At 39.1% G+C, this 27581-nt stretch overlaps 1 long non-coding RNA gene across 2 annotated transcripts in view; it reads left to right on the top strand.

The window, feature by feature from the left end:
• Positions 1-27581, top strand: part of LOC125620327 — a 174894-nt gene that overhangs the window by 63824 nt on the left and 83489 nt on the right. Inside the window, exon 4 of one of the 2 annotated variants that reach the window (XR_007351928.1) lies at positions 1277-5274. The exons of the other annotated variant lie outside the window; for it this stretch is intronic. This is a non-coding gene — a long non-coding RNA (uncharacterized LOC125620327). Of the gene's footprint in view, positions 1-1276; positions 5275-27581 lie in introns of those variants that run through there. 2 annotated transcript variants of the gene reach the window in all.

Below are 27581 nucleotides of genomic sequence, written 5' to 3'. Positions count from 1 at the left end.
ATAGCTCACTAATCTATTTCCAATCAAAAGGAGCTTGAGCTGTTCAGAGGGCAGCTCCTGCGGTGTGGCCGCCAAACAAAACACAGAGAAGCTGACTTGCTCTGGTCTACAGAGAGGAGGCCAGCTCTGAAAGGCCAACTCACAAAGGTGAGAAAGATCTTCTTAGGAAAGCCTCTCCAAGGGGCGATGGTTTCTGTGTTCATCAAGACTCCCTGAAATCCTAGAAATTTGGAGGTAGTCAGAATTGATTTAATCCTTTTTTACTATAAATCTCATTTCTGAAAATGATTAACAGAGGCAGAGGCATCAATGGTAAAGTCCCGATCAGGGGAAATGCTGTCAGCGTATCATCTAGATATATTAGAAAATGAACGCTCAGGTTTCTGTGAAGGAAGACTAATGACATTAAGTCAAGATGAAATAGAAAGGAGCATCGCACGGGCTCAAAAACCATAAACCATGAGCTCGCCCTGACAGAGACCCTCAGCAACTTTCTGAACTGGAAAATTATCAGGAGTTGGTCTGAGAACGTTTTCTTGGGCCTCATTGAGAGTCCCCCGCTTGCTTGTTTGGGTTTGTCCTGGAGTTCTGTGAGTGACTTTGCCACGGTGGTTCTGACATCGGCCTGAAAGTGCCATCCTTCTGCCCCCAACTTTCGGTGCAATCAATTGCACGCTGGAAAACAGGAAAATGAAGGGTTGGCTCACTAAAACAATAAATAAACTTTTAAGATACTTCCATACTGTGCAACCATCTGATTTTAAAAGTGTCACAATTCTGCTGCCTTTCAGAAATAAGACAGAGCTGTTGCCCTGAAATCAGTGGTGGCTGAGACCCACGTCCTTTGTTTAAGTTAAGATCAAATGGTGAAGCAAGTATATAAATTCCTGCCAAATAAAGTGAAAGCAGGCATTCTGTTCTGTTTAGCAGTGGGAACAATCCTGTACATCTGCTTCACATGTGGTATATCACTTGATTACTTAAACTGTGTGTCGGGAGACAGACACACATGTGCGTGCGCGCGCGCGCGCACACACACACACACACACACAAACACACCCCTCTACTTTTTAGAATAAGCCAGTGGAATAATCTCAAATCTAAATATCAGTTTGCGGCATTTTCTCTGTGATTCAATAGAATAAGTCTATCATGGTCTAATACAGTCTTTTCAAGTGGTCCCACCCTGTTTAGTGGTGCACATGACCACCTGGAAATTGCTCCTATCATCTTAAAAACTGGAAGTCCCTCACTAACTGTGAGTCTTCTTCTGCAGGAAACAACAGCATCCAGGACAACTGACATTAAAGCACTGACCCTTGGCAGGCCGGGAATGGTCTCCAAGTCTCATAACACATCACTGATTTTCATGAGAAGTAAACTTAAAAACCTGAAATTCAAGGTAAATTTTTATGCTGTTTTGGAAGTGGAATGGTTATATGAACATTAATACCTCAACCCCCACCTCCATCCCTTATTATGACTACAACATTAAGAGATAAAAATAGATGGTTCTTCATCTAAATTTTCAAAACTACAGCATTCAATAGATAGATGGGTAGTTATGTGGGTAGATAGATACTTAGTGTTCAATTCTAATGTTTCTGACTTAAATTTTTAAGGTCATTGTCTCCCTTCTGACACCTCTTACTACATCAACATCCCATTATATCATTATAGACTCATGAAGCAATGTACTTTTACATTTTTCAGGATAATGACTCTTTTGTATTTCAGTTTTTATCATAATATAAATCTTGAATTGCAATTTGCATATCTTTTGTTTAGAAAAAGAGACCCCTATTTAAGACTCTGTCATTTTAATACATAGGCATTAAAGTGTTTTTTAAAGACACACACCAAAATATTCCAATTTATTCTTCAACCTAAGAATCTGATTCTACCTCTGCTGCTGCATCAATAAATTAGCAAATGGCCTGAACAATACATTTCCAACAATAATGGTTCCACTGCTTCATCCTCTGTGCCAAAAGGCTCCCTGCCTGCTAGAAGTCCAAACAGAAATTTGTAATGACAATTTGGACTGGACTATCAGACTGATAAATGTATACCTATATAAACACATGCACATATACATACATATGACTTGTTTACTTTCTTATTTCCTATGAAGAGGACACTGCCCCTGCATTAGCTCTTTTACTTTTCCTTCTTTTTTTTTTCCTTCCATGTGGTAGGACTTTCTCTATGAAGCAATCTGGGAAGTTTGTGTCTGTACCAGATTGTGGGGAGTCTTGAGAGAGCCTTTAAGAGACAGGACATGGGCAGCATGGGCACAGCAGGAAGGAGCAGGTGGAGTGCGGCAGGAGCTACTGTCCCTAGTGCCTAGCACATACTAGATGCCTACCAAAGGTTTGTTGAATAAATACATGAATAAACCAATGAAATGGGCAGTAGGACTTCTCTCTGTTTCCAACACTGTCATGAAATGACAGAGCTGATTCAGTGGCTGCCACTCTCAGCAACTGCAGGAGGTCTGTCCCTTTTCTCTGCATGGCCCAATTCAGGAGGAAAAATATCTTTCCCTTCTATATTTCTAGGTTCTTAGCTGGGACCCCAGTAAGAAAAGAGAAGTTAACAAGAGAAAAGCATACAAATGTATTTAATATAAGTTTTATATGACATGGGAAACTTCACAAGGAAATGAAGACCTGAAGAAACAGTTACACCTCAGTGTTTTGTTTTTTTTTATTGGTTGTTCAAAACATTACAAAACTCTTGACACCTGAGTGTTTTCATGGAAGGTTTAAAGAAGTATGGAGACAGGGAACAGGCCAAAGGGGAATGAGCTGTGTGTAGTAAACTGGGGAAACTAGCAGGGCCTATTCCTGAAGATTCTACGGGACCTACCTTCATCTTCAGACTGGAGGATGCTCCTCTCCTCTAGGCATTGGAATGGCACCTTTCATGAAGGCCTTTTGACCTGCTTCAGGGAAAGGACAGAGGGTCCTTCCTGTACCTACACCTTCTCAAATTCCTTCAGATTAAAATATTCAAAATTTCAATTTCAAAATGTGTCCCATTTTGGGCAGCATTTCTTGAACCTTATCAGCCCAGAGTATTGCTCAATTGCCTTCACTCTGCATGTGCCCATCCCACACTGGGAGGTCTCCTTGCTTTGCCCAGGTTAGGGATAAGACCACAGTGGAAAACCTACTTTTTGTAACTAAAACAAAAACAAAAACAAAAACAAAAAAAACCCCACCATCATAAAAATAACAAAACAAAACCAAAAGTTTCACCCTGTACTTTCAGATATCCTCAGGATACAACTGGATTGGCTGCTTGGGTTCAGCCAGCAGTAAGGAGTGGGTGCACTGGGGACCTGTGAACAGAGACAGGGAAGGCTCACAAGTGTTTTAAATCCCAGCCCCACCATTGGCCAGCTGTTTCAATTTCAGCAAGCTCTTTAATTTCTCTAAGCCTCAATTTCCTCATTTGTAAAATGAAAATACTAATATCTGCCTTAACAGGGCTCTTGTGAAGATCACATGTGCCCCTGTATGTGAAAATGTTTATTTGGCCCATAGTACATTTGCAACATGTTTACCTCCATTTCTGCCACCACCCCGCACCCCCCAACCCCACCATTACCTATTATTTCAAATTATTTCTCCTTTCTTCCCGGAGAAAATGGAAAATTCAAATGTGGCTTCAAACATGGCCAGAATGAGGTGGATGAACCAGAGGGAAATGAACGAAAACAGCCAGAGCAGAAAGCCAATCTAATACTTCAAGGTAACTGCCTCCTTTTTAGCCCTTCAGCCTTCCCCTGACCTTCCCTTTGGACTAGGACACACTCCCTGGACACACCAAGAAGTCCACATTTGGCCAATCTGGCTGACAGTGATGCTGTAGGGAGCTTTGCAACCCCCCATAAACATAGGCAATTAAGTCCCTAAAAGCTCTTAGGCTTATTGCCCAGTAAACTCACAATGAATAGCGACCTTAATAAATGTTAATAAATCTCACCTCAGAGCCAACAGGAAATTCAAACTTTTGCATGTGTGGGAGCCAAAGTGCTGCTGAAACAAAAGGGAGGTATGTGGACAAGGGGAGCATTGTGCTTGGTCTTCCCTGGCAGCACCAGAGAGCCGCAGGCCTGGGAAAGGCCCTTAATTGTATTTTGTGAGGCAGTTCTTGGGCCACCCCACTCCTCCCTTCCTTCACGTGCCTTAACTCTTTCCTGTCCCCGTGGACCAAGAGGCAATCCATCCACACAGATCTCCTATAGAGATTGAAATAAATGGTGAAAGATTTGATGGGGCCAAATCATGGGCAAGTGCCTTTTTTTTAGGCCTATGTTTCCATCAGAAACAATTTTAGAAACTTAATTAAACCTTAAAACTGAAATTGAAACTCAGGGCTATTAAAAAAAATAGGAAAGGAATATCAAAGAAGAGAAATCACTGGATATTTTGATCCACACCCTCACAAAAGGGTGTTAGTTTTAATAAACAGTCACAATTTGGGGCTGTTATGAAGTATAAGGCACACTCCTGGCCATGTTTCCAATTTCCTCTCCTGCCTTTACTGGTGTTATATTAAGGTCTGTGGTAAGGCAAAATGTTTATTAAAAAAGGTGAGGAGAGCAATATTCCAGATTAGATTATTTCACCTGTCCTAAGTGTTCACCAGCCAATCACAGAGATCTTCAGCCGGGGTTTCAGAGCAGCAGCTCTCCTGCTGTGGGGCTGAGGGCCAGAGAGGCACGGCCTGGGTTTACAGAGTAAATGCAGATTAGATTGTTTTAATTACTGACTTCAACTGAATATGGAATACATTTTCCAGTCACAGAGAGGGGCAAATAAATACATCTGGAGCCTCCTCCATGATGGAGATCATTACACGAGGATTAGGAAACTTTTCAAGAGCACCTGCATTATGAGGATGAAGGATAGAGAATGGTCTTTCTAGAAGGGGTTCTTTCCTTTATGAGGGGTTAAGGTGGGGGAGTCTTTGGGGTGACTTCATATGGAAAAAAGAGGGTTTTCTTCTCTTTGAAGACCCAATTCACGTAAAACTCTTTTGGAACGAAATGGAGAAAACAGTCCAGTATGTTAGAAGTTACCTAGAACACTGTGTGGCCCTCACATAGCAAAATCCCATTAAAGCCATACATTTCTTTGATTCTCCAGAGGGTTTCTTTAAGACAATAGGGTTTCTTAAAGTGAATCCTCGGGGACTTCCAAATCCTTTAATTTTTCTGAATTTCTCTGACTTTAGTAGTTGCTGAAAAGAACTTTTGTACATTGGGTGAATTGTCTCTATTCCCCAGTGCTATTACTATTCCTTTATGCTTCATCCTTTTCTTCTTTTACGTTGTTAGGTACAGGATGTTTCTATTCCAAGCCAGTATGGTCAATGGGATTTTGTGGAAAAAAAAATGCTATTAAGGTTTAAGATATATTACTTAACCCGTGGCAGAGCCAGATCTGTACAATAATTTGTGGTAGCTACATTGTTCTATAGGATTTGTTTTAATAACATGTTTATAAATCTGTAACACAAGTATCCATCTTGTCTTCTCACACATTGGGATCTATAGGGCTTCTTCTTGAAAATATCCTCAGGCCAGTGGGGGCCCATAGAAACATGATGCATACCACAAAGGCAAGCCCCATATAAAATTTTACATTTTCTAAGTGGCCAAATTAAAGAACAAAAAAGATACAGGTGAAGTTAACTTTAACAATATGTTACTTAACCCAACACATCCAAAATATTATTATTTTAACATATTATCAGAATAAAAATTTTACTAATATTTGTTATTCCTTCTCATATGAAGTCTTCAAATTCCATTTTGTATTTTACGATTCCAGCACATCTCAGTTTGGACCAGCCATACTACAAGGACTGCCTAGACACTGTGGTTGCCACATTAGGCACTGCAGCCCAGATGCTGAAAATTTGTAATTCTTTAAGGAGTTTAGCTGATTTCATTCTACTCTTTATTAGCTTTGGCAGATATCAACGCTACCATTTTCCTATCAACTACACATGCTTTAAAACCTCACATGTCCTGTAATTTCTGAGTAAACCCAGGGACCTATCCTGTAACAACAGGCCCCTGTGATCTCCAGCGAAGTGAATCTGATACTTTCCAGTGTTTACTCTGAGAACAGAGTCCTCTTCCTTTAAGATGTCTGTTGTCTTCACGTGTGCTCGTGGAAGCCCCAATCTGCACACTCAAATTACCACTGAGAAGAAGAGCTCCTACCATGGGAAGTAAAAAGAAAGCCACCCCCATTCTGTAATTGGGCTTTTTATTGAGGCATGGCACCAGTTTCCACTATGTCTCGTCTCCATCTCCTTCCTTCAGGGCAGTCTCAAACCCACTGCTGCGCGCAGTCGTCTTTGAGCTTGCTGAGACTCTCCTGGTCCTTCTGCTACATGTTCAATCTGACAGGCTGTCACTGTAAATAACTCACCCCTGTCTTCACCTTGAGATAATCAAGAACTCTGTGGGTAGCTTTTAAGTCCAAACTTTAAAAAAATATATTAAATTCCCCAAACATATGTTTCTTCCTTTCTCTCATCCCACCCCACCCCAATCACAAAAGCATAAAAAATGTCTCTGCAATTGTTTCCCTAGAAAAGGCTTTTTATAGTCCACAAATGTGATCTTTAAAGTCTCCGTCAGTGTAAACGAATGTCCTCCCATTAAAGTGCCTGAAAGGTTCAGAGAATGAACTTGAGGTGGAGAACCAGGGAGCAAATGGAATTGGGGTAGCTCCTTTCCAAATTCCTCCTCTCAGAAAAGAAAATCTCTAAAAAAGCATTCCAGAGTTCTAAAATATTCTAATCTACTATCAAACTCACATTATGCTTAGAGCCCTGGTACTTTAGAAGTTCATTCTTCTAAAGAGGGCCTTTTGATATAAAATTTCTTGAAATATTTGATCTGCTCAGCAAAGGCCTCAGAATATTAATTGTTTGTGAAGGAAAGATCATGCAACGAAATAGCCAAGAGTAGCTAAAGCAGAGGTCAAAAATTTATATTTACTGATAAAGGTATTCACAGGTTCTGAGAGATCTGTGTTAGTTTTTTCAATTTTATCCAACATTTTCTTTTATTTTTAGTTCTCATACTATTCTTGTTATTTATTACTTAATTAAATGCTAGAATTAATTTTTGTTATAAAGAAAACATAAAATATGATATTTTATTTTTAGTGCCTTCTTCCTCCCTCTCAGTTACCCTTATTTGGGTCCATGCCATTTTATATAAGATGCCAACACTTACCTGATGGCAACTACATAAATTTGCAGACACTGTGACAACTAGAAAAAGAAAAGACTCAACCTTGCAAAACCAAATCTATTGTTATGGTTCAGATGTGAGTTGTCCCCAAAAATTCATGTGTAAGACAATGCAGGAAGGTTTAGAGGAGAAATAATTGGATTATGTGAGTCTTAACCCAATCAGTGAATTAATCCCCTGATAAGAATTAACTGAGTGATAACTGAAGGCAGGTAGGGCATGGCTGGAGGAGGTGGGTCTCTGGGGGTATGCTTTTGGGGTATATATTTTGTATCTGGCAAGCGGACTTTCTCTCTGCTTCCTAATTATCATGTGATCCACTTTCCTCAGCCATACTCTTCTACCATGATGTTCTGTCTCACCTTGAGCCCCGAGGAATGGAGCTAGTTTCTAGGGACTGAGATCTCTGAAACCACGAGCCCCCAAATAAACTTCTTCTCCTAAAATTGTTCTGTTAGGTCAGTGCATCAAAAAAGCTGACTAAAACACCTATAAAGCAAGGGCAGTTGCCCCAAAGTGCAGTCTTTTACTTCTGTCTGCCCAAGGCTTCTGCTGTGCTCTTAGCTGGGTACATGTTGTTGGGTGCAAGTAATATCTTTGTTCAGACACAGACTTCAGGTGAGTAGGGAACTCATGACTCTCAAACTGCTTGGACAGCACAGACCCTGTCTTCTTTGTTCTGCCTGCTGATCCACAGCACCAAGACTGTGTCACAGCCAATGCTCTGAGGCACTTGGAAGGCAGTGAATTAAAGGAGAATTGTGCTTGTCCAATAGAGAACATTACACTTTCACATTAAAGAAAAATATTTTACCATGAAAAGATACAGAGGAAACTCAAGTGCATATTATTAAGTGAAAGAAGACCATCTGAAAAATCTATAAACTGTAGATTTCCAACTGTCTGATATTCTCAACAAGGGAAAACTATGAAGACAGTGATTGCCAGTGGTTAGCATGCAGGGAGGGATGAATAGGTAGAGCACAGAGGATTTTTAGGCCAGTGAAAGTACTCCGATATGATTGATTGTGTAAAGGTGAATATATGTATACATTTATCCAAATCTGTGGAATGTATAGTACCAAGGGTGAGCCCTAATATAAACTATGGACTTGGGATGATAGTGATAGAGGTTCATCAACTCTAATACATGTGTTACTCTGGTGTGGGGTGTTAATAATGAGGGAGGTTGTGCATACATGGGACTACAGTGTTTTAGGGAAATCTCTGTACCTCCTTCTCAGTTTTGCTGTGAGCGTAAAACTGCTACAAACAATGGAACCCTTCCTTCCTTCCTTCCTTCCTTCCCTCCTTTCTTTCTTCTTTTTTTTCTTTCTTCCTTCCATCTTTCTGTCTTTCTTTCACTGAAGATTAAACCCAGGGGTGCTTAACCACGGAGTCACACCCTAATCCTTTTTTATTCTATTTCTTTTATTTTGAGACAGGGTCTTGCTAAGTGGCTTAGGGCCTATCTAAATTGCTGAGGCTGGCCTCGAACTTGCAAGTCTCCTGCCTCCGCCTCCTGAGTCACTGGGATTACAGGTATGTGCCACCAAGCCTGGCATAGTGGAGCATTTAAATAAAGAAGAAAGCTTACACATTCTCTAAGAGAATTTTGCGTATGAGGAAATCAAGATTTAGAAAGGTTAAGAGACTTAGATCATACATTTAACTAGTATCAGAATTAAGGCTAGATTATTGCAGTAAGATATAGGAAAATGAAAGTAAATAAAGTAAATGGAGGATACCAGGCCAGGAGCATCTTATGGCTCTTCTGTTGTCTTTAGTGAGTTAGATCAGCAGGTGCCTTCTGGTACACTGCAAGTCAGTTGGTTGATGCTCTCCAATGACTAGACAGCCAGGAATGGTTGGATTTCCTGGATTTTTCAGTTATATTGGGAAACTCCATGCCACATATACATTTGTGGACCTTGATTTTTCTTGTTAAGTTCAACTCCATGAGAATGGATAGTGTGCCTTTTCCTACTGTATCCTAGCACAGGTCTTGGAATATTATAGCGTCTCAGCAAATAGCTTCTGAATAAAAGAATGGATAAATGAACAAACAAATGAATGAGTCCTATACAAAGCTCTATACAGCAGACATGTGCCTGACTTTACATATTCATTACATTCCTGTAAATGTCTAAACGGTCCTGATTTTGGTAACTCACATGATACTCTCTAACTTTGTTGATATGCTCACTCTGCATCTAAATTATCAATGGCCATTCTGTTAGGTCATTAATGATCTGAACCAAACACATATACCCAGAGATAGAGCTCTATTTAGAGGCCTTTCCAAAAATAAAATATTTTTCATGCATGGGGGGAGGATGAACTATCCTTCATGAATCTGTTTTGTGAGTTGGGGTATATGTATGTGTTGCTATTGTATTTTGTTGTTTTTTTAATAGCTTGAGTCATCTGTCCAAAGGAAGACGATAGCCACCACCAACAATCACAAAAAGTGACAACTCTGAATGCTCCAAGGCTCCAGTATTTGTGACAAGTGATTAAAAGCAGAACGGGGCTACACCTCAAGAACTCTTGCTCTCAGCTGCTCCCCTTGAACCCTGGGAGACTTGGTTTGCCATCAATTCTGCACAAAGTGAGGCTGTATTTTCCAGTTGAGAGGCAGTCAGGGGGACAGAGACAAACACCTTGGTGTGTCAACCTTGAAGTACCACCTGGAGGGCGAGGGCCTTTCGATGTTTAATAGTGGACAGAATGTTATGGTGATGATCTGGGTCAGGTGGTGACTGAAGCAGTCACGGATCCTGAAACAACAGATGTCACAGTGACAGCTGTAATATCCAGGACTTATTTTGCTCCTCAGCAGCCAAACCAAATAACGGGTAACGGATCTGATCCTACAGAGCAGGCGCCGCCTTGCCGATATTAGTTTGCTCACTTGGGCTGTTCAAAGTTAACTCCTTTATACCACGCAGGCTAACTTTCAAGCAGGACTGATGTCTCCTTAAGATACAAAATAGAGCCCGTGGTGGAATTAGCTTTTAATAGCTCAGTTGAGAAAACAAATTCTACTTTGGTGTTCCTGTCACCAAATTCTCCTTGGTTCTCACTGAGAAAAACTTATCTGACTTTTAAAAGCCTACTGGCAAATTAGTAGACAATTACTGACAAAGCAGTTCTTTATCAACAGTGTAAAGTCCAGAATATCATGATTATAAATATGCCACAGAATTTTTAAATGACCCAATATACTGGATAGTCTATGAGACTATAAATTTCATTGATTTATAAGTATATATAGAGTAGCTCTACAATATTAAACAATGAACGGATAAAACTGTGTCTAGCATAATACCTGGCATAGTAGGCACTCAATAAATATTAAATAAATGATTCGTGCATGCTCCAGGGCTATTTCCGGAGCCTGAGCTAACTGTATCCTTGCTCTTAAGTGTTTACTACTTGCCCCCCTCTCTTTCTAACCCTAAATACCATTCTACCTTTCTCTATGTACACCTTGCTAATTAATTCTGTTCTTAATAATATGATATACTGTTTTTTATTTGTTGGTGCTTAAAATATATGGGGTGCAATAAAAATAAATTAAATACCATGAGTTAAAAGAATTTTTAGGGGGAAAAACAACCAAAAAAAAAATAATAGCAAACCCAACATCCTTTAAAGTAGACATCCAGAAAAACAGCTCTGTGCTTTCGACTGATGTGAAACAAGGTGACTGTCCACCCCTAATGTCTGTGTTCCCAGTCTGAGAATGCCATCTTCTTGGGGCTGATCCATAGGCTGATCCACAGGCTGCTCTGGAAATCACTGTTATGTTGTTATCCCATCTCCAAGTTGCTTGGGTAACATTTTTCTTCCTATCATAATCTTGTCTAGATTAGTAGAGCTCAGTCCACAGCCATTTTTTTTCCCTACCAGTCCCAGACAAATCCTAGTTTGGGAATTATTACTGAAGTTCATGGTTGTAGCTTCCCTCTGGTAGGAGTGATCAGCAATGGGTGGAAGACCATGGCCTCTTGTCAATGATCATCATTCTCCTGAACAGGTTCATAGAACATCTACTGTTTGCTGGGCCCTGGAGACATGAACAAGTAGAAAACACACTATGTTTCCTTAGAACACTTTGCAATGTACACAGGAAGATAACCGGCAACATGAGGTAGTTCATGGAAACAGCCAAATGAATGACATAGGCAATAGTTGCTGGAGGAGAGTGGGGATACAGTTCACCGGAGTTCCTGGGCACAATATCTGTACCAAGTGGGACAAAAATATTTGAGATCAGAATCCTAAAGGAATAAAATCATACAATGCCAAAAAGGGGGTTAATCCTATTTCAAACTAAAAACCTGAAAGCAAGAGAAAAAAAGTTTTATATTTGCATCTAGTCTATACAAAACCAAGCAGTATGAAGAACTTTACAAGAATAAGTTTGATTGTGTGTGATTGACGGAGTAGAAACTTTCAAATAATGTTGGGAAAAAATCCCTGAACTTCTGGGAGCCTCTGACACCAGCCCCTCCCACCTACCTGTGGGTGGCCCAGTCTAATCATATGAGCGATTAGAACTGAATGTGGCAGGTCACAGCTTAGGTGAGTCCTAGAAATATAACCAAACATGCAGTGTTAAGAAGAGAGGAGAAGGAGAAGGCAAAGAAAGAAATCCTCAGTGGGATGAAACCCAATTTTAAGCCTCCAGAGCATAGAAAAGCCCCACTATTCATTAAGGGAGGTCCCACCAGCTATTTTCTCAGGCAGCTTGTATTCACATTAATGAATGAAAGAGAGAATTTTAATGTGCACCTCTGAGAGAAATAAGACCCCCAAAAAGTTCATCCCCCAGATCCCTCTGGGTTTTCTTCTCTCTTTTTTTTTCTCCTCTTTTCCTTTTTCTAGTGCATAGTAATAAGGTTTCAGGGTTTGTCAAGGCAGAGCAGGGCAGTTGCTTTCATGTTCACATTCAGCACCAGACAGCTTTCCTTGATCTGGAATCTACACCCCGTCCAGTGATTCTAAGTCAGATCCAGTCTGCACTGTGTCCAAGGGGCCGGGCTGTGAGTAATCAGGCCTACTACCTGGTTTGCTCGGGAAAGCCAGACAGCGGTGGGGAAGATCATTTCTGCCCCTTTAACAGGCCTCCAAACACATCCCAGCCTTGACACTGTCTCTCATTGTTAGATCCTGTTTTCTTTAACTCCCTTCCTCCCCCCACCAAATTAAAGAGGAAACTTCTGCCAGACATTAGAAGAAAGGCTTCATACAGAAATCTAGAGGTCAGGATGTCGATCTTATTTGCCCTGCGATATCCCTGAACTTGTAGAAATTCATATTTGTTTATGTTATAAATGCACTAAATGAGCTAATTATAGTGATCATAACTCACAATTAAAAACAAACACAGTTAGAAATTTCAAAGACTTTCAATATCTTTTCTTTAATCATTCACCCAGGCTCAAAATATGCATTTTTTAGATTAAAGCATTAAAGTTGCTAATTATATTCTCAGAACTAACAATTATTTCTTTACCCTTTTACTACCTTCTTCTGGCAACAAAAAATGTCAGCACTGATTTAATTTTTTGTTATTATACGATTAAAAGAAGTTTCTAAAAATGCAATTAAATTTGCCCTATAGCTAGAGTAACTTCCCTATCAGCATCTGAAACCTCTTCCCTAAAACAACAGCGCAAAAAAAAAAAAAAAAAAAAAGATTCACACTTTCCTGACTTTGGCGATGCATTCCTTCGGTGATTATCTCCAATAACAACTCAACCGTTTTTATAAAACTCCCTGCACATCACGTCCTGGTGAAAGGTAGAACATATTAGATTAATAAAGAAAATGAAAGTTAAATTGGCTGTTGGAGTGTGAAGCCCTGCCCGTGTCATGCATGGGTTCTTCACCTTTGGGAGCCTAGTTCAACTTCAGCCCGAGGCCCTAAGTGAAAAGTTCAGTAGTCTTGAGTATGTCCCCACTTAATATATCACAAAATCAATTATTTTATGGTGGTACACTTGGTAACCTATGCTCAGACAGAATCAAGTTTCGTTCCCACTGGGGATTCACCAATTATCTATTCAGTGAATTATTTTCAGATAAAGCAGAAACACCTGCTGTCAGCAGAGGGAGTCTCTGCCTAATACGGGTATCATTCTGAGCCTGACGTGTTATTGCATTTGTCATGTGCAGGATGGCACTGCAAGACTTTGGATGGATTTATCACATTACTCAGATGCTTGATGGGACATAGGAACATGATTCAGTGCCCAAAGTTAGAGCTAAAATGCTGTAGCAAAAAGATCCAAAATGAGGCCTCGGAAAAATTGGGGAAGGGGGTAATCAAGTGTGCAGATGCTGCAACTCATCTGTCTTGCCTTATTTCCAATAAGTCAGCACAAATAAAATTTGTGATAATTCAGCACAATTTCCTTTTACTGGCTATTGACCTGGGCCAGATTCAAAGTAGGAACCAAAGAAGGGCACCACGGACTTTGATTCCAAGATTGGGACAAAGGTCAGGCTTGAGACAAGCATAGTTTATGAGGGCTGCTACTCCTAACCATCTACTCAGCTAGGACTCTAATTCTTTCAGGGTCTCTCTTTTCCTCCTCAGAAGCCAGTCAGCCTCAAAACACCAGTGGCACTTATTTTTCTCTTTTTTCAAAATTAACAACAATATATGAGACTGAAATAAAGATAAAGCATAACAAGCAAGGTGACTCTACAAACTAGCATTTCACAATCTCAAAGTTTTAACCCATGAATGCCAGGTCCAATGATGAACTAGTTCAAAAGAATACATGGAACATCAACTATTATGTGCAGTATACTATTTGGCTTTACAAAAAGAGCAGGAAAGCTTTAGGGAGCCCTCCACAGAGTGATAGCTGTCCTGAGACATTGCTGCATACCCTTTGTGATTATGGTCTTCACTGAAATAATGGCCTATCAAAAGCATCAATTCAGAAACAATGGAAAAGAGTGTCATTTCCTGGTTAGGAACACAGTTTTGAACCAGGTAGATTTGAATTTACATCCTAGATCTACCCAATTATCGGCTATGATACATCAAGCACTTATTAAACTATTTAAGACTTAGCTCAATTTCAAAATAAGAATAGTTTCAAACCTTTATGTATATTAACAATAATTATTATTAATATGTGTAAAGATTTTACATGATTCTTATGTCACAATTAAGTATTCTGAAGTTTCTACTTGTTTTGGTGGTGGCATTAACTATTACTCTTATTTTATGAATAACAGAGAAGTACTAAGAATGTAAACATCGAAAGATGTCTAGGACTGATACATAGAATGCTGAGAGGACAAGTGAAAGAAACTAATAGTGACTGAACTGGAAGCTGAAAAGAAAAGAGGCAGTGGGTTTACAAAAGGCATCAGTCTTGCTGCAGAGAATAAGTCAGCTCTCAATTATCTCTGCTAATAGGAGGGAGAAGGAGACTCCAAAAGAACAGGCTGACTCAATAGGCTGCCATTTTGTTTTTAATTGAAGTCCTGTGAGAGACAGATGTATGACCTGTCGATTCTGCTCTACATCCTGACTCTCTGCTTATCTTGGTTGCCGGCAGGTGCCATGACTTGACTGTGCCACAGAGAGAGAACCTCACCTTCCTGATGATGTACCTGCCACTCTCACAGAGGCTTTGACCATGGAAAAGCTTCATCAGGACTCAACCCTACATGCATTGCTCACCACCACCCTCTGCCTCAAGTGGGCACCCCTTTCCAGTTCTCCAATATATTATTTTAAGGCCAGAAAAATCTACTCTACTCATCCTAAATCAAACCCTACATTTAAATAACCATATCTTAGAGGTATATGAATTTACTTTAGCTATATAATCACCCAAGCTTGGACTTTCTTCTGAATCTCACATTCCCTGGCTTCAGGTTTTCCCCTCCACCCCTCCTCTCACCACAGCTGAGATATCCTGATGTTTTCTCAGCCTTGGCTAGCACCATAAGTGCAAAGGAACTGTCTTTGGAAGAGGGGGGCCCACTTCCCTCTACTACTTGAACTAGAAGGGGTAAATGTTAGTGGGAATCTAAAGGGAAAGCAAAGGACAAGTTGAAGCTGCTTATTCCTTAGCATGAAGTTCAGGCAAAGTGCAAGTTTGAGATAAACTTTAGGTAAATATCAGTCCCACATATAGTCTTTCTAGCTGGCCACCACAAATGTTTGCCTCTTAACCCAGGACTTAATAGAACAGATAGCTGAATTGTAATGATTTGACAAAAATTCATTCATTATGCAAGTAATTATTCAACAGTGATTTATTAATTCATTCCTCCTACAAGCATTTATGTTAACACAAACTGTCCTAAGTCATACAGAGAAGAGAAGCTATGATAGATACACAAATAGCTGTTTATTACCAGGGTATAATTTTGCCTCCAGGGATATTTGGCAAAATCCAAAGTAGGATTTGACTCTGTGACTGGTGGAGTGGTGTTATGGCTATCTATGGATCATAAATACTGCTAAAGATCCTACAGTGCAGAGGATGGGTCTCCACAATGAAAGGCTTATTTGACCCTATATATCATAGCACTGCGATTGAGAAATTAGAACTCTAAGGCAGTCAAGCAACATTTAATAGAGAGGGCAAAAGAAAAAGGCAGTGGAGGAGTGAAATTCACTTCTGCTCAGAAGTCTAATCTAGGAAGGTCCAAAATAGGAAAGTAGCTTTCAAGTGTGTTGTGAAATTTGGATGAGAGTTTGCAAGGTGGAGATTATAGAGTTATAGGAGTGGAGAATACATTTCTAGCAAAGGGAAGAAAAATCATAGTTTTAAAAATGTGTTGAGATCTAAGGGTAGCTCCCATGGTAAAGAAGAAGGAAACAAAATTCTCAAGTTCTCAAATATCAGGCTAGAGGATTGGCCTTATCCTTGTCAGAGACTACCCCTTTGAAGCACCAGGTCTGGTAAATGTTAAATTAACTAATTATTTGAGGCCCTGATGTGCAGGTTGTTTGGTCATTTCAGACTCAAATAACTTTAGAGTTGGAAATGGATCATAGCTTTCTTTGGACAAAATGTTTATGTTGGAGGAAGAAGGTTGCTAAAGCCCAGGGAAAAGCTGTGTGGGTTGGCCACACCCACAGAGCCTGTAGTGGGAAGTCTGGGGATTACAGTCAGCTCTCAGCCCAGTGCTTTTTGTTATCCTATGCTGACTCCAGGAGGCATAACAATATGCACATTTCAGATTCTGATTTGCATGGGGTTGCCTGGCTCTCATCAGTGCTCAAATATAGGACTTCACATGGGTTAGCAGAGGAAGACTAGCTGGCAATCATTGGTGAGCCCAGTCCAGTGATTCTTTACTGGTCTCTGAAAGTATGGAGGCCAATGTAGGGAACATCCCATATCCATGTTCAGTGGTAGGCATTTCAAGAATCCCCTCGGAGTTTTCTTAAAATTCAGCCTATTCCCTTAGATATTCTAATATACCATCTTCTGCTATCTGAAACTTTCAAGAAGGACTGTGTTAGAGAAGCGTCATTGAGAGGGAAGACGTTTGAGAGAAATAGTATAGGCTTTAATAGAGAATCTAATATGTATAGCAGATTCCAAAGAATCTTCATAGTTAAACTTATCTAGATTTGTCAAGTATAGCATAGTTTTAGCTCTGTATCATTGTCAATGTAGTTTCCCGATACACTTCTTCTAGAGTTTTCCAAAATTTAGTGATATATTTATGTATTAATAAAATTAATTTTGTTTTATGTCCCTTCTTGTGATGTAGAAGTCAAAATCTTTTAAAGCACAGGAATTGATTTTGTCAAAAAGAAACAAAGGCATTCTCAGCGGTGAGAGGGTTGAGATCTGCTGAGTTTCATGAGCTTTCTAGTGTTTTTCTAACAGAGCAGGTTTAGTTAACAGTCTTCCATGTGCAAAAATGAGCTATATAACCATAGGCTTATCATGTAACTTGTCTGTGCCTTATGGGAATGTTGCGGTGATCGAATTAGTTAATATATATATAAATTGCTTAGAGCAATCGTCGGCACTCAGTAAGTACTATTTAAGGATTAACTATTATTATTTCTTGTTAAAGGATTTTTTTAACACCCTGTGAGGCACATTGATTTTTCTTTATGTGCTGAGGATCCAGAGGGTTTTACATGAAATCATGCTTTCCTTTTAGCTATGTTCAGATCTGTGGCTGTCCCCCTCTTGGCCCTTTACCAGTCTGGGCAAGCTACAATAGTCATGACATGTTCCAGCACACTGGTTCCCATCCAAGGTTTCCAGTGTTCCCAAGATCCATGAGTTTATTTCTTAAATCCAAATATAAATCCCCCACTTCCTCCTAACAAGGGTAGTCGTGCAGCACCTGGAACACAGTAGGCCATCGTCCCTGAAATGAGTGCACTGTAACTGCTGGTCTTGTTTCTTTGCTTTGGGATGTGTTTTTATCAGCAGAGGAGCTGATGGAAATTAGAATTAACATTTGGCCTTTGGTTTTTCTGGGGGATTGGCTTACTTACTTACAGAGTAAAGGAGCTACTCTATACTGGAAAGAAGATAATTTTGTGTTAAGGCATGTTTTCTATGACTTAAAAATGGAGAAGTAAATGAATCATGTCCTAAAAAGTACAGATTGTTCAGTAGCCTACATCTTCCATAGTGTGGAGTTCTTGTTGGACAGAGGCTAATCAAAGAGGGCATTACTGATAGAAAGGGTGAGATGAGAACTGCTGGAGTCTTGTGTGCCCCTTGCATTTCTCTCCCTCCTTCCCTCCCCACCCCTCTCTCTTTCCGTCTTCTGTTAAATATCTCCATGAAATAACAAAACTATGAAAATCTCCAAAACAAAAGTGCAGTCATGGAATGGGAAGCACCATGCCTGGCTGGTGCAGAATGCATGGTTGAGATGTAATCTTCTGTGTGCAAACTTAACGTGCCAGTTGTTTTATTTAGGGAGAGAAAGGAGGGGGGATGCATTAGAGAGAAAGGCCACAGCATAATTAGGAAACAATCAACACGTTTTTCTTGCTGTCCTAATTTTTTCTTCACTTTAAAATGCTCCATTGAGTTTAATTAAACTTGCCCTAGGCTTATAAGCCTAGCAAACTGGGGAACATTTTTTTTTTTGAAACTCGCTTTCCTGTCAGAAAGGTTTTCTTCAAGCTGGCCCAGTACTGCTGAACTTCAAGGTTTCAGGGATGGTAAAACAACTGCAACCAAATTAATGTAGATTATCTTCATTTTTTCCTATTGATTCGAGCAGAGGGAACAGGAAGCTGGGTCCTGCCAAATAACATACTTCTACAAGGTTATTAAAGATGCTTGATTTGGGAAGCAGAGAGGGGGAAGATGGTTTCATGTGATTATGAAGGAGAAAGAAAGAGAGGGATAAAGGGGGCATGCCAATGATGAATAATTACTGTTATTTCAGTGGACTGCTATTAAGAATTCCATTTCTTTCCTTCAGCTTGGATGTCAGCATCTTATTTTGCTTTGGGGAATTACCACATCTCTGTGGTCCCTGTAGGATCATTAGCTATTTTGGACTGCCCTCCATCAAGCCCCACTCTTCTTGGCAAAGGGGTAGCTGGAAATGCGACCCTTCTGCACCAGATCCAGTAAGTCAATCTCTCTCTCTCTCTCTCTCTCTCTCTCTCTCTCTCTCTCTCTCATTCTCTCTTTCTTTCATGGTCTCTGTCTGTCTGTTTCTTCCCACCCACATTGAGAATTCAGGTGGGCAGAGAAATCAGAGACACAGGATCAGAGGGAGCTTAACATAAATCGTTCAATTTTTTAAATTTTTTTGTTCTAATTAGTTGTATATGACAATAGAACGTATTTTGATTCATTGTACACAGATGGAGCACAATTTTTCATTTCTCTGGTTGTACATGGTGTAGAGTCATACCATTCATGCAATCATATATGTGCCTAGGGTAATGAAATCTATTTCATTCCACCATCTTTCCTATCCACCTACTTCCTCCCCCCACTCCACTCCCCTTTGCCCTATTCAAAGTTTCTCCATTCTTCCCATGAAACCCCCACCCCCCATTATGGATCATCATCCACTTATTAGAATTAACATTTGGCCTTTGGTTTTTCTGGGGGATTGGCTTACTTGGCTTAGCAGGATATTCTCCAACTCCATCCATTTACCTGCAGATGCCATAATGTTATTCGCTTTTAATGCTGAGTAATATTCTGTTGTAAAAATAATGAAATACCAAGACTGAAATAAAATAATAAAATACTGAAGGTGGAAAAAGGAAAAAAAAATAAATCATTCAAATTTCTGGCCACATAGAGTGTGTCCATGGGCCCTGACTTAGATTTATGATTGTCTCCTGGATTCCAGTCCTTTCTGAATCCAGGATATTCAGTGTCTCATTGGATTTGTGAGTTTTCAGTATTTGTATTCATTAGGTTGTACTAGGTTATGCTCAAGTAACAAACAATTCCAAAGTCTGAATGGCTTACAACAAAGGAAGTCCATGTGTTTCCCATGTTAAATGTGGTCTGTAATTGCCTGAAGCTCCTTTCCATATACTTTTTGCTCTGGGTTGAAGACACTTCTGTTTGGGAAATTGCCACATTTGTGCAGATAGCAAAGTGCAGTGGGGCAATCACACAATCCCTGCTAAGTCTTCTGCTTGGGAGCCCCGTGTGTTATTCTCCCCTCACTCTAATTGGCCCCAGAAAGCCTAACAGCTGAGCAGCTGGAAGCCAACTTCTCCTCCAGGGAAGAACCTAATAGGGCAATGAGAAGCAAGAGGGGCAGCAGGCACTTCGCATAACAACGCAATTTAAACTCCGGTTCTGCCAAATATTAACTGTGCAAATGTGGTGAAATTACTTCACCTCTCTGAGTTTCGGTTTTTGCATCTTTATTGTAATAAATCTCAATATCAAAATCTCACATTGTTGGTTAGAATCTATCACAAAACTTAGCCAATGAAATGAACTTACTTCCAGGATAAGCCCTGTGAGATTCTCTAGGATCTCTCTTCCCCAATTGTAGCAACTGAGAAGACCACACGTTTCAATTGGCACGGTTATTACAAGTTTGAGTCTATGAGTAACTTTAGAGAGCAGAGTCAATTTCTTGCTAGAGATCTAAGCTGGATATTGGATGAGAGAAAAAGCAATACTTTATTATGCTAAGCCATGGATTTTGAGATAAATTTGTTTTACTATATAACCTAGACTTTCTTGACTAATATAAAAATTGGTAGTGATATTGTAATCATCAAAATCCTGGTATTAAACTACTTCCTCTTTGAAATACCTAGAATGGCTACTATTTCCTGCAAAAACCTGACTGATACAGATGCCTGACCCGATCAGTGTATGTTTGGGAGGGTTGAGAGGGATGTTTGATCCTGCATGATGGGACACTTGAGCTATGACTAAGAGAATGAATAGATATGTGAAGTAAAGAAGAAGGGTATTCCAGACAAAATTTAGAGCATCCTGAGAAGTACAGAATCAAGAAACAAAATTATGGAGATCTATATTCAATGCCACCGGTTGAAGTTATAGAAAATAAAGTTGGGGAGATAAATAAGAAATTTTGTACCCCATTAAGGTGATTAGAGAAAGATGATCTTATGCTCAATGTTAAGGTTCATGAAGTTACATTACCTGAAGGCAATAGGAAAAAGTCATTGATGGATATCAAAAGGGAAAGAGAGGAGGTGATAACACATGAATTTTAGATAAATCTCTTCATTTACTACATGAATGATATATTTGGGGATGAGTTAGTGAGTAAAATGAAGACTAAGTAGTCATTTAGAAGGCTATTATAGTAGTCTTGAGGAAAAGTAATAAAGAGCTAACCTAAAGAAGTAGTAAAGGAGATCGTATTAGGGAACAAATCACAAAATATTCTGGATATTCAAGTGATAATACTTGTTGAACAATTCTATGTAGTAGTGTAAAAGGTGACAATCAAATAAAGATTATTAGTTTTCTAACTTGGATGACTGATATCCCAAAGCTGAAAATTATATTATTGGAAGAGCAGGTTTAGGTAATTAATTCAATTTTGTACTTACTGATATTTAAACATTAAGGGCATATGCATATAGATTTGTCTGTGAAAAACAAATGAATATTTGTATTTGAAACTCAAAGCACAATTGTAACCTGAAAACACAGATTTACAAATTTCAGAATCATCTGCTTATAAGTAGCAGTTAAAAACCATGAAAGTGGGGGAGATCAAATGGAAAACATTGGAAGGGTTATGTCCTGGAAGAACACTAAAATTAAGAACGAATTAGACATAAAAAGAACAGGGAAGATAAAGGACAGCCAAAAAGCATAGCGGCAACAACCCATAGTGATAACAAGTGTTAGATATAGTTAGGTCAGAGATTTGATGATGCATGATGTGGAAAAATGTCCATTGGATTTGATCATAAAGAAGTATGTTATTCAGCTTTTCATCTCGGTGATCACAATACCCGATGAGAAAAACTTAGAGGAGGAAAAGTCAGAAGTATCCCAGAGCCTGATTGATAAGCCACACAGTTACCCTAGCTAAAGGGAAAATGGATTTTTAAGAAACACCTAGTTTCAGCTAAGAACGGAGATGGGAAAGCATTTGGTGAGTAGGTCCAGGAAGTAGGAAGGTTAATGCGGTGATATTCTGGGGGTATGTTTGTACAAGTGGCTCCTCAAGTCCCTCCCTGACTGACTGTACAATACCACTTCCTTTCTTTGCACTGTGGAAATTCTCCTCAATAGCATGTCAAACTCATTTCAACCTCATTGTTCTCACCTCAACGACCTCAAATTATTTCTCTACTAACCTCTAAATCTATCAAGGCCCAGTTTGAATTCTATCTCTGTTTTGAAGCATTTCCTGATTATAACTGGCTTTCTGAACTTTTCTATTCTATGCACCACTGTGTGCTTTTTGGATGTATCAATGTGGGGTGCATCATTATAAGCAGCTCATGAATCACAGTGTTGGCTTTGCTCCTCTAAATAGCTTGCAAGCTCTTTGAGAGCATGATCTGTGTGGTGGCTATTTATTATTTTGGCTTCACTTCTCTTCTCCATTCCCATTCTATGGAGGAAGTGCCTCTTGACAATTTAAGCTATATGTTTCTGTAGGAAACCATGATTTCTAGTTAAAACATTTCACCCCATCGCTTCCATCACAAAAATAGGCAGGTAACCAAGTGGTATGGTTTGGATGTGAAATGTACCCAGAAAGCTGATATGTGAGACAATGCAAGAATATTCAGAAGTAAAACCTTTAGGTTATGAGAGCTATAATCTAATCAGTCCATCCTTATTTGAATGGACCATCTGAGTGGTAATTGTGGACAGGTGCAGTGGGGCCAGAGGAGGTATGTAACCGAGGGCAAGCCCTGGGGGAATTGTTCTTCCTGAAGCCCCTCTCCCTTTCCTCTCTCTCTCTCTCTCTCTCTCTCTCTCTCTCTCTCTCTCTCTTTGCTTTTTGCTGCCATGAGGGAAACAGATTTCCTCTATCATGTCCTCCCTCATGATATTCTGCTCTACCTTAAGCCCAGAGTCATGAAGTCAGTCATTTATCTGTGAACTGAGACCTTTGAAACCATGAGCCCGGATAAATTCTCCCTCCTCTAAGTTGCCCTTCTCAGGTATTTTGGTCACACACACACAAAAGCTGACTAAAACACCAAGTCTGGATGAATTGTAACACTGCATTTTGGTAATCACAGTGATTTGTCAATGACTAATAAATGTTCGTATCTAGAGTTGTCCAAATAGGAACTAAAAAAATAAGGGGAAATTTCCTGTATCAAGTTATTAGGATGGGACTTCCTGTCTGATAGCAGGTATGGTCTATGGTAATTAATTTCACATGTCAATTTGAGTGTACACAGATATTTGGTTAAACATTATTCTGGATTTCTCTGTGATGGTGTTTTGGGGTTAGATGAACATTTCAGTCGATAGATCAAGTAAAACAGAATGGCCCTTCCAAATTTGAGGTGGCCTCATCCAAAGAACTAAAGTCCTGAATAGAACAAAAAGACAGATCTTCCTTTAAGTAAGAGAAAATTATTCCCGCCTGCCTTTGAACTCAGATATTGACTGTATTTCCTGCCTTTGAACTCAAACTGCAACATGAGCTCTTCCTGAATCTCCAGCTTGTAACCTTCCGACTGAAACTCCATCAGCTCTTCTGGTCCACAGGTCTTCAAACTCAGACTGGAACAAAACCACCTTCTCTCCCTGGTCTCCAGCTTGCTGACAATCCCCAGAGACCTTGTGAATTGCAAATCTCCACAATCACATGACCCATTTCCAAATTAATAAATAAATAAATAGATAGATGAAAAGAGACTGAAACTGACATTGAAAGATAAGCAGTAGAGGGAAAGAGACGCATGACTTTAAGACATCAGACCCTGGGGTTTTATTTCATTTCTGGTGTTCCTAGTTCATGGCTATAGTATTGTTTGCTTCAATTCTGTGAGCTAACCCAGAATCTTCCAATAAATTCTCTCCTGTGCTTTAACTAGCTTGAGTTGTGCTTCTGTGACTTGTAACCGAGAGAACTTTCACAAAAGCAGTCTGTGTTTTATATGTCTATATTCCCTGAAGTACTCAGAATGTGCAGGGCACATGGCTGATTCAATAAAAACTTGTTGATTGATTGATTGATTGATATTAGAATTAGACTTCTCCTTTGCCCAGGTTGTTCCTGCTGAACTCTTGGCCTGCTCAATATTATATTCTTAGCCCTATTTGAAGAAAATTTATCTAGACTTCTAGGAGATAATCCAACTCTGAGAAAACAGGGCCACTGGCAGTAAATAGCCTAGATTCACAATGAATAAAACAGATTAGACTAACTAGAAACTTTTTGGTTGAAGTCAAAGATTGTATTAGCCAAAGGGAATGTGGTAGATGATTATTTGATCTTGTATCTTGATCATGCATATAGTAAAGTGCTGGATAGATACGGCATCTTGTGAAATCTTGATAACTAAATTAATTTAAATTGGCTGGATATGTAGATCTTAAATATCTGAATACAGCAAACATGGGATGAATATAATAATAAGAAGGTGTCAGGTTGGAATGTGCAGACTGGCTAATCAGATAATGGGGGATCAGTTTAACTTCGTTTTGTTGGACCATCTTCACTAATAGCATCTGAAGGGGTAAACAGCATATGATGACCTCTTCAAAGGATTGAAAAGAACATTAATAAATTAAACAAAGAGCTTGAAGAGATATGAGAGATATCCTGACAAAATGCAAGCTAGAATATTAGAGAGAAAAATATTCCTTAGATCACTAAGATCCCAAATGCTTAATTAGAAAGAAAAGGAGAGTGACTAAGCAAGATAAAGTTGTCAGATTTTAAAAGGATGTTAGGAATCAGTGTTAACTGCATTGGAAAGCGAGGGGATGTGTTAGCCCAGAAAGCAAGTAGGGGTAGAATAGTGTATTGTCAAGCACACAATCTATTTTTTTTAAAGAAGGAAAATGTATATCTAATCTTAGAGTAGAAAAAGACCTTTAAAACATGAAATGTAAAGAAGAAGCCAAAAAAGGGAAAAATTTGTCAACTTACTAACTATATGATTTTATGTATTATAAAAAGCACAGCATAAAACAAAGGATAATAATGACTATATTTGAAAAGCTTTTTAAGTCCAAAATTTAAAAACCAATAGAAAAACCTAATATATGAAAAGGAGTACTCCAAAGACAAAAAGAAAATTACCAATAACATTATTATTTTTAAAATGAGAAAACATTTTTGACCTTGAGAATCAACAGATCTCAACGATATGCTTTTATTTGCTTGTGATAGAAATGGTATTAAAAGTTGATGGTGGGGCTGAGATTGTAGCTCAGTGGGGGAGCACTTGCCCAATACTTTTTGTGACTGATGAAGAGACTTGTGTGCTTTTTCATGGAGGAATCCTGATCAGGTACTCAGTTGGTGAGGAAGCTTTAATCTGATCTTCCTCCAAGCCATATTTCAGTCACCTTTTGTTGCCACCATTCCCCTCTGCACCATCATGATTTACATCCAGCCAGGGGAAGGGAGACCTCATGAGGAAGACTGACTGAGTGGCCATTCCTGACAGTGGCATCCAGCATTTCTATTCACAATCCATTGGAGAGATGATAGTCTTTGGGCCACACAGAGTGTGAGGGAGCCTTGGAAATGTAGTCTAGCTGTGTGTTAAAGAGAGAGAGGGAGGGAGGAAGGATTGTACAACTAGAACTAAAGAGTCAAGATCCTGAGCTTCCATGGAACAGAAAGTCTGTTATAGATCATATATTATATAAAGATCTATTATAGATCAAGGAGTGATCAGCTCCAGAAATATATTAACTACATGAATACATTTGCATTTATTAACACATCAGTGGCCTTTTCATGTTTCTTAATCCTCATAACATCTCCACAAGATAAGTATTAATATCTCCTTGAAGAAATAAAGTCATGAAGTCTTTAAATATATCTTTATGTCAGACAGATAGCATATATTCAGTAGCCGAATTCAGGTCTGTCTTATTCCACAGCCAACTTCTTCATTTTTCATCTATGCCACAGTGGATAGAATGAATCCTCAAATATTTTATCTGTCCCATCTTGTTCTATGAAAACCACATACAAGCTATCACTAACTTTATCTTTAGTCATTTACTTCAATCAATATTTGGTGAGAATTTACTCTTTGCTGGACACTGAATAAGCATTATTTCTTTCTGTCCATGCAACCATCTCTTGAAGGAGACATTTTTATTTTCCACTCTGTGTAAACTTGGCAAAAAGTTACATAAGCAGGCAACGGTTTCTGATTGCAAAGACCAGGCTCTTCACCATGAACACCACACAGCATCCACTCATACACACATAATTCCTTAGGGAGGTTTCCTGGAGACACACGATGCACTATGACTATTTTTTACAAGATGAACCAATGTACAAAATCTACCTCTTTTCTCAATGAGCTTCAAATTGGTTGGGGGAGACCAGACACTCATATTCACTCAAATGTACACACTACACACACACATCAGGAATGTGTTGACCAAATGTAATGGTAGAGGTGTAAATGGTCTGTCTTCTGGAAAAGGACAAAATGAATATCTATTGGAGATGTAAGGGGAAGTTTCTTGGAATCAGAAAGATTTGAAATGGGTGGCCTGAGAGAGACATGGGAGACAGAAAATGAGAGAGAGATCTCTGAAGATGGGAGGACAGAGATCCCTCAGAGTCAGGGAATCTGAGAACAGTCAGACTTATTTCCATCCAAGATGACCTAGCTGATAATACTGGTTATAATAAACAAGGAAATAAACAAAAATGCTTCATAAATACAACTTAACAAGGTTTTGGCTTCATTATTGCCCATCTAGAATTAATGATCTGAATTCTAACTTATCATCTTCTCTGAAGGGGTTCAATGCTTGGTTTGAAGTAACTTCCCCTCCCCCTTTTTATGAATGTGCAAATGTTATAATGCAAAGGTGAACTGAAAAGCTCTTTGTCTTCAGAGACTGAAATATATTACCCTAATATTAGTTGCTGATATTGCTCTTGCAACAGCTGTTTTCCTATTAATATATGTGCAGATTACTTTGTTTAGCAAGGCTTATACCAAGAGATCTTAGTGGAAGGCTGAGTAGACACCACAGGGATAATGGAAGAGAGTTCCTTGGCTTCAAAAATATTATTTTAATATATGGTCAAATTGCCTTCTATCCTCAAAATAACATGAATATGTTCTTAAGAAAATGTATTGGGGGTATTCTATTTTTTTCTTTTATAAAAATGATTTTAAAAATTTCCCTTGACTGAGGAGAACATGGCTTTCAAGGGAAATGGCAATCAAGGTAGTAACATTTGTAGACCAGAGGCAGCTTCATTTAAATTGGGTATTAATTAGGCCTTAGTAGACATAGGTTCTGTTCTAAGCACTGACTCAATAGCTTCTGTTCTTTGCAACTCAACTTTGGTTCCAAAGATTTCAACCAGGAACTGAAAGATGCATTTTCCATTGATGGAATAAAGCTGCCTCCATATCTTCCATGCATTCACTCATTTAATATATATTTATTGCTTTCCAACTATAAGACAGTTACTTTTCTATGCATCAAAAATATAGCCAGGGATATTATGAATAGGATTTCTTTCATTGAAAGCCCATTATTGGTATATAAAAATGCTACTGATTTTTTAATGTTGATTTTGTATCCTAGTATTTTATTGAATTATTTTTACAAGATCCAAAAGTCTTTTCATGGAGTCTTAGATTCTTTCTATG

The sequence above is a fragment of the Marmota marmota genome, unplaced genomic scaffold (genome assembly GCF_001458135.2).
Source record: "Marmota marmota marmota unplaced genomic scaffold, marMar, whole genome shotgun sequence".
NCBI classification, from domain to species: domain Eukaryota; kingdom Metazoa; phylum Chordata; class Mammalia; order Rodentia; family Sciuridae; genus Marmota; species Marmota marmota.
The sequence above is the reverse complement of the archived record's forward strand: the minus strand, read 5'-3'. Positions and strand labels throughout refer to the sequence as shown.